This window comes from Equus caballus, chromosome 15, assembly GCF_041296265.1.
Source record: "Equus caballus isolate H_3958 breed thoroughbred chromosome 15, TB-T2T, whole genome shotgun sequence".
Taxonomy (NCBI): Eukaryota; Metazoa; Chordata; class Mammalia; order Perissodactyla; family Equidae; genus Equus; species Equus caballus.
In genome coordinates, this window is record NC_091698.1 from 34,202,879 (window position 1) to 34,211,542 (window position 8,664).

Genomic DNA, 8,664 nt, shown 5'->3' on the forward strand with positions numbered 1-8,664 from the left:
CCGGTTCAGATCCCAGGTGCAGATATGGCACCGCTTGGCAAGCCATGCTGTGGCAGGCGTCCCACATATAAAGTAGAGGAAGATGGGCATGGATGTTAGCTCAGGGCTAATCTTCCTCAAAAAACAAACAAACAAACAAACAAAACAGAGGAGATTTAACACAGGTAAAGGGGTTGGAATTGCTGTAGGAACAAAAGTCGAAATTCAGGCTACCTACAGATTCCTACTTGCTGGAAGCAAAAGGGAAAGAGTGTCACAAAAGCCCACACTCCCCAGCTGCCACTGTTGTCACTGCTCCCACCACGGCTACCTTTGGGACTGGGAGAGCTGCTCCAGGTGCCCCACCCCCAAAAAGGCTTCTCCATCTCCCCTTTCCAGTTTCCCACCATTGCCCCTCATTGGCAGAACCTAATGAGCAGAAAGACAAGACAGTCTGGGAATATAGTTTTCAGACTTCCAACGCCTGCAGTAGAGAGGATGGCAGAGATGGGCAAGTGGGAGACAACAGACGCCACCCAACACAGCCCACCCCTTTGGCTCCTCAGCATCCATACAATTCATGTTTAAGCTTCCAAAGGACAACAATCACCAGGCCCCCAGGCTTCTGCCTTGCAGGATGCAACCATTACTCATAGAAAGAAAGACACGCTCACCCTCTCCACAAAATATTAGACACAAAGTCCCACTAGTCGCTGCCTCCATCTCTGGGCAACGCTAACTCCTCTTCTAGTTCAGTTAACAATCCCGCCTGAATTTTCTGTTACCTGGAACTATATTGTAATGTTACACACCATCAACATTTCTTATGCAAATTATTAAAGGAAAGGCAGCAAGGGAAAATGACTAATGTATACAACAAGGAAGAAAATATGCATAGCTCCTTTAGTTCACACCTGTAACTGGTCACACGGTCTTAGCTGATATCAAAATTCCTGTGTTTGTAGGACACAAATATGTGGCAGTTCTACAAACGGTACTTTGGGGGTTCAGAGCTGGGCACTCAGGAGCCCTCCTTCTCTGTTGAGAACCAAAGTGGTTGGGCAGGAGAGGGTGCTAACACAAGAGCATTCACTGGTATAAGTTACAGAAGCCTGAGTCCATTCCCCAGGGACCCCCATGCAGACCCTAGAAACCCAGTCCCCAGGGATCATCCAACACAGGTTAATAGTGTAGCCGCTGGCATCAGAGAGCCAACTCAAGTCCAACTTGTACTACTACCTAGATTTGTAGCCTTGAACAAGTTCCGACTTTCCAGCGTCTCTCATCTGTGATGGAAGACTAAAAGAGATTATCAGTGTAAAGCACTCCATAAATGTTAGCTATTAGTATTAATAGCTGTCACTGTGAATTATTTTTTTTATATCTGAGGCCAGTCCAGAAAGGACTACTTACAGTTACTTAGGTCTTAAATTAATGTTCCTTTCATTAAAATAGAAATAACCTAGTTATCCCTAAGCCGTTATGTTCAGTTTACAAATCTTGTTATTCTGTTTACAAATATGGCGAAATAAAAACAGTGACCTTCAATTTTCTTTGACTAATGATCTATTAACTCAACATAAAGACCCTAAGCTGCCTTTAAAAATCATTTGCAAATTTAATTAATTAAATTCCCCTAAACACTTTGAACTGAATTTATAAATTTAATATACTGCGTTTCCTTTGTAAGGATTTCTGTTGCCTAACAAAGCAAACTTATGACTCTAACAAGCCAAATGTCTCCAAGTAATAAATTCTCATAAGCCTAAGAAATAAAATGTATTAATATAACGAAGCGCCAGTTTGCTTTAACATCCTATTAACATTTGCAAAAATGGAGTCAATTTGTCTTTCCCCTTCCCACTTAAAATCACAAGTCTGAATTCTATTACTCGTTTAAAACTGGAGGCATCAGGCTAAACTGTCGGTCTTCAATATGTTAGATTCTCTTGACTATTACAATATTTTAAAGATATAAATATACACATGTCACTCCTGAACTGAGCATGAAAGTTTGATCCTAAGGGCTTAATTTGTTTTATCATCTTCATGTTTCAACCTCAACTTTCCCAGGTTAGGAAGGGGCCCTTGAAGAAGCAGACGCACCACGTTGAGCAGGCTGAGGGCGCCACCCTCAGGGAACTGGTGACACCAGGCTGGCAGTTTATGGCCGCAAAGCGGATGTTTTTGGGTTGGAGCTTCAGGACTGAGGATTGCGGCTCTGGGAGCTGCAGAGTCCAGAGGGCCACAGCGGGACCCACCAGGCCCTTTCTGTCCTTGGGATGACAGCAGGGGGCCCCAAGTCCATTCCTTTTAGAGAGGATTGGCTTTGCAAACCCAGGCTCCCAGGGTATGGAGCTCCTTGCCCAACTTTCCACAACCTCTTTAATTTTTATTGACTTAGTTGAGGAATCGGCAAGCCCACTCCTCACGACCATCCCCTTCCCCCAGGTTTCTTCAGTTCGATTCACCCAACCCACTCACTGTCTGGGCCACGTCTTATTGGCTTCAGCTGTGGCAAGAAGGTCACTCCAAGGACACGGCATTTTCCCACAGGCGCACGTTGCTGCCCGGCACAGAGTTTAGAGGGTGCAGGAGCTTTTCCGGAGATAATCATTTGCTGTTTGTTCTTGATATATTTTCCTCCCCCTATTCAACCTACCTTTCCTGCTTTTATTTTCAGGATCCTGAGCAATTTAAGGAGATTAGGCTGGGGGTTGGGGAGAGAGAAAGAGGTGGTTTGGGGGGAACTCAGTGGCCAGGAGTAGCAGTGTCCACCAGGGAGGGGACAGACCTCAGGTGGCAGGGCTGGGCTGTGTGGGCTTCAGGGGAGGGGGGGCCTGGGCCCAGGCCCCAGGGCTACAATCCTGGCAAGGAAGCAGCGGGTCCTCCCTGGGGCCGGGACATGGAGCTCTCGCCGTGGCCCTGACACACAGAGAGGGTTTAAACCTCCTCATCCTCCTGCCATTTCTGGCATCACGTTGGAAGTCAGGCCTAGGGAAGCAAAGCCCCACTCCCACCTCCTAAAGCAAGTGAGAGTGAATTTTTCTGCAGCCCCGGCAGAGGTGGCGTCAGATCGAATTTGATTTTAACGAAATAAGGAAGAATGCTATTTCCAGGTAAGGACTGAGTTCTGTTATATTCGCATAAAATGATTCTATGTGGTGTAGGAGGAAGAGCATAGCAGGGGGGTCTGGCTCAGCCATTCAAGAGCTGTGGGACCCTGAGCAACTTACTTCACTTCTCTCGGCCTCAGTTTTCTCATTTGTAAAATGGGAATGAGCCTTCCACCTACCAGAGTCCCTCCTAGTGCACGACTGGGGCGGCCCTGCGGGAGCGTGGTGAGGGTCAGAGTCATCCTCACCTTTAATCAAGGAGCGGCCAGTACTGGCCCAGCCTGGCCAGCAGAGGGCGCTGCCCTGCCATGCAGATGGTTCCTGCCTCCTCCTGAGGGATGGGCCGCTCAAGGAGGCCGCCGTTATCTCAGGGCTGTATGGAGCAGGATGTGGTATCCAGCATCCATCCCCCTTACAGTGGAGTGGTCCAGACGCTGGGACTCTCAGGTCTTACCAGCCTATAGGCATAAGGTGGCATGTGTCCAGGTCCTCTGTCCCCTGAGCCTCCCACTCACAGATCCTCGGCCCCCTTAGCACTGTGCCCTGTTTGGAAACCCCTGGGGTGGCTCACGTGTGGTCACAGACCAGTCTGCACCCACAGGGAAGCACTGCGCTCTGTCAGACATCTGGGGTATCCCACATGGTACCCATGGTACCCCAGACTCACAGCGGCTTCCGCTTGTACACGGACCCCTGCCCCAAGGGTCAAAGCTGAGAAGTGGTCAGGACAGAACACACACACACACACATACACACACGCACACACACTGTCTCCCCCGTGAGAGGAGTGAGGACTCAGCTCTAAGTCCTGCAGGGGCCAGACCATGGGACACTGGCCTCCCCATCATCAATTCCTCCCTTCTCACAGGTGGGGCCCGGTCACTGGGTGATCCCCTCAGCTGAGCTCCCAGACTACCTGGGAGGTCCAGATCACCCCAACTGTGTGGCTCCCCCTTAAACCAACTCTTTAGCTCCCACAGTGTTCCAGGCCCTCTCATACCTCTCATGTCACTTAATCTCGAGGAAATGAGATAGACAGTATCACTCCCATGGGGAAACTGAGGCTCCGGAGAGGTGAAGTGACTTGCCCAAGACTTCACGGAACTACAGTGCTAGGACACAAACCCAGACCTCCAGATTGTAAAGGCCACGTGATTTCCGCAACACCATGAAGCCTCTTCGGTGTGGGCAGTGGGAGTTCTGGCTGTTCGGGGGAAGCAATATAGAGGCTCCAGCTGCCCAGCGGGAGGCTGGAAGACCTACTATGCAGTATAGACTGTCACGGCTCAAGCTGAATTTGGCGTCACGTGGAGCACAAGCAGGCCTGGTGAACAGATGCCGTTGCAGGCTGCTGGCTTGGGCCAGCCCAGCCAGAAGGAGCTCAGACCCCTGTGAGGTGTGTCTGTCCTCACCTGAGACTGAGCAGGGCTCCTGGGAGGCCCTGATGACAGGACCATTAAGGGGGAGGTGGAGGCAGGGTGGGGTCCCACAAGTACCCATGGGCAGGGGACCTGAGGCCACACTCTCACTGTCCTGGCTGCTTCCTGGGCTGGCAGCAGATATCAGGAACATGGGGCTGATGCCTACCTTGTTCCCCACCTCCTCAAAGCAAGCTGGCTTGGGTCCTTCTTCCGCTTCCCTCACACAGGGATGTCACCCATCACCCTAGATTTGCCATCAGCGAAAACTCATTTCTCACAGGGAGAGACCCTGCTCTGCACAAAAGACTGGGCCAGCCCTGCAGGGGTCTTGATGAGGGACCAGCATGAGGAAGACAAACACATCCACAGACCAGGGTGGCCCAGGCCAAGCACACGGCAGACCTGAAGTTGCAGGGGACAGTTCTGGGGCAGCTCAGATAGGGAGTCAGCCTCTCGCTAAGGACCTTGTGAGCAGCTAATGTGAGGACAGAACTTAGCGCATAGTCAGCAGACAGACCTTTGTGCCAGGGGAAGGGGCTGAGCCAAGGTGGGAGGGGGTTGGGGGCGGCGGCAGGTTCAGGACCAGGGAGACGCCTGATGGGCTGCAGCAGGATGTGCTCCAGGACACTTGGCAGGAATGACACTCAGAAGGCAGGCTGGGGCCCAGGGGTGGGGAGCTTCATGGCAGGCTGAGGGACACCACGGGCATAGACAGCTGACCAGCAGTTCACAGGGGAAGCCAAGCACCTAAGACTCTGAAACAGACTGCCCGGCTTCCAATCCTGACCCAGCCAATCACTAGCAGTGTGACCTTGGGTAAGTCACTCGTTTCTGCGGTTTTCCAGTTTCTCACCCAGAAAATGTGGTTAAAGTATTACCTCACGGGGCTGCTGTGAGGATTAAATGAATTGAACGGTATGCAGCGCTCTGGTATGCAGCGCTCTGCGTGTGCCTGGCTCATGATACCATCACTGCTACCTCGTGTAAATAATAACAAGGCTACCGTTTAGCGAGCACCTACGATGTGCCAGACTCTGAGCTGATTTCCTATTTACATCATCTCTCTAATCTTCCCAGGAAACCTTTGAGGTAGCTTACCATCATCCCTCCCATTTTACAGATGCAGAAAGGCAGGCCCTTGCCCTCAGTCACAGAGCTGCCAAGCGCTGAGCCCGGTTCCCACCCAGGCCTGCCTGACTCCGGAGGCCAGTCTCCTCCCGCTGCATCTTTGGGGGGCGGTGGGGCGGGAGCTGGCGGGGGGAGGAGGGGCGGGGAGGAGCGGTCTGGGCCATGCAAAGTGTGGTTTCCGGATCACAGGGATTCTGAGTCCAGCTTTGTGCGCCTGGGAGGTGGGGGTAGGAGAAAAGTTCAGGTCCCCACCCCCCTCCTCAGCTCACCGGCTCTGCAGACCCCTCCCCGCGCCCACACCCCGGGGTCCTGATTTTAGGCGACACAGCGGTGCTGCCTGTTAAAAACTGAGCAGGGGGAAAGGAGGGGAGCGCTCCACCAGCACAAATGTGTCCCTGGCCGCGCCTGATTCTCCGGAGCCCGGCGCGCACAGACAGAAGTTGTGTACACAGGATTTTAGTATTTCCTCTCCGGCTCCAGCCCCAATTTGAGGGCCTGTAAAAGCTTGAATGGCGTCCAGTGCGGCGTGGTTTGCTAAGCTCGGCTCCCGGCGCGGAGTCAAAGCAGCCCACACAGGGACCCGGGCGCCTGCGGGGGGCGCCTGGGGCGCAGGGGGCGCCCACACCCACGGCCGGGCCGCCTCCCGGGCTGGCCACGCCGCCGCGCAGCAGCCCTGGGGACCGGGTGCCCTGATGGGGAGGGAGGCGTGACTGCGTGACCCCTTTCTTCCCCTGCGCCTGTTGGAAAAAAGGGTGAGCTGGAAACCTCGAGCGCTTCATTGAAGGGGGCGCTCCCCGCGGAGGGGGAGCTGGTCCAGGCGTCTCTTCTAAGCTCTGTACCCCATGGCGGGGAGGGGGAGGGGGCGCTTTTCTAGTCCCCACTTTGAAACTTGCCCCTGGCACCTCTCCCTCGCCAGAAATCACCCAGTTAAGCTTCCCTGACTAGCTGTGTGCGTCCACACCACTCACTCGCCCTCTCTGGGCCTCAATTCCCTCATCTGTGAAAAGAGGCTGTGGGGCTCCGTCTCAGGTCTCTTCAGCTCCAGCTCCTGCATCCTGGAGTCTGGGGGAGATTAGGAGCAGCCTGGGCTGCAGGTAAGGTGCTCTCTGAGGGAGGGAGGCCGGCGCTCCTCTCTGGGACTGTGACCGTCCCCCCCCCCCCCACCCCCCACCAAGCAGTTAGTAAGGGGAGGAGTGTGTTTCAGGGCCAGGAGGAGACCCGAAGACCCCCACACACTCCAGAGACTGGTCACGGGAGTTCCAGGGGTCACTCGCACCCTGAGCACAGCGGCCTCTGTGGCCAGGTCTCAGTTCACACGGCGCCTGGACCTCCCACGTGGAGTCCCGGTAGCCACAGTCAGCCTGCGCTCCGCAGTCTGTGCTCTGCGATTCCCGAATCCGAGGCTCTGATGGCCAAATGCGAGTGTGTGGTGCCGGCACGCTGTGTAATGTTTGGCGCTAAGTCTGACGGGAACAGAACTCATTTGGTGACTTGAACTGCCACCAGTTTTAGTCTGTTTGTCTCACTTATTGGGAATATTCATACAATGCATTAATGAGTATTAATATTAATGTGTTTGATTACAGGAGGCTGCCGCTGACCCTGCTGGCGGGGACAGAGTTATATAATAAACACCATAGCACCATGTTAACTTTTCTAACCCCTCTCAAAAAAAAGCTTAAAAACTTCCTGGCCCCAACGGTTTCAGATAAAAAGCTGTGGACCAGTAAAAACCATAAAACAAAGAGACAGCACAAGAAAGAAATGGCCATGGCAGTGATTCAGGCGGCTTTGCCATGCATTCCACACAATGACGTGCCAGAAGATGGGGTCTGCTGGCCCCTCAGGCCCTCTGGCTCCTGGGGGCCATGGTGTTGGGAGCATCTTGTAGATGGAAGAGTGACTTTGATGTTTAAATATACAGATACTTATGTATAATATGGCCCCGAAAGCACATTTCTTTATGGGTGGCCAAAGAGATTTTTTTAAAAAGTCTTATTTTGAAGTAATTATAGATTCACAAGAAGGTGTAAAGAAAGGTACAGAGACATCCCAAGCACCGGTCACCCACCTCCCCCAGTGTTAACGTCTTACATTAATTAATTAATTAATTAATATGACAGTGCAATATCAAAACCAGGAAACCGACCTTGGTACCATCTTTAGAATGTATTCAGATTTTCCTAGATATACATGTGTTTGTTGTGTGTGTAGCTCTTTGCAATTTTATCACACGTGTAGCGTTGTGTAATTTGTCTTTGATACTCTTAACAGGGGCTTTTGCAGAGCAAAATTTTTCATTTTAATGAGGTCCAGTTTGCCAGTTTTTCCTTTTGTGGATCATGCCTAGGTCTAGATCCCAAAGGTTTTCTCCTTTTTTTTCAAGTTTTATAGTTTTGTGTTTGTATCCATTTAAGTCCGTGATCCATTTTGGGTCAATTTTTGTATTAAGTGTGGGGTTAAGTTGAGCCTCATTTTTTTGCCAATGGCTAGCCAATGGCTGAAGGGTTTATAAGAGCCTCTTGACCATCTCCAGTTTTTGCCTTAGGAGCACCTCTTTCAGATGAAGTAAAGGCGGCCTGGAGGAATTAGACAACTTCCCCAGAATTACTCTGGTCACCGTGAGTGCTGCTCACCAACCATTTCCTGCGCTCTCTCCTCAGGCACGTGGCAGACTCACACCTCCAGGCCCCTCTGTAGTCGGATGGGGCCACATCCATGACTGGTCCTCGCCAGTGAGTTGTGAGCAGAAATTATATGTGTCTCTCCCAAATCAGAGCATTTAAATGCCATTTCCAGACCCTCCAGATCTTTTCTTTCCCTCCATCCTGGTAGCCAGCAAGTTCAAAATGGTGGTCATTCCATCAGCCTGCATCCCCGAGTGGGGAAAAATGGAACAGAGCCCCTAGTGGACTCATGATGGACAGTTAGAATGAATAAAAGATAAACTTTATGTTTAAGCCATTACCCTGTTAAGGCCATTTGTTACCACAACATGACCCAGCCTATGCTGACTGCTA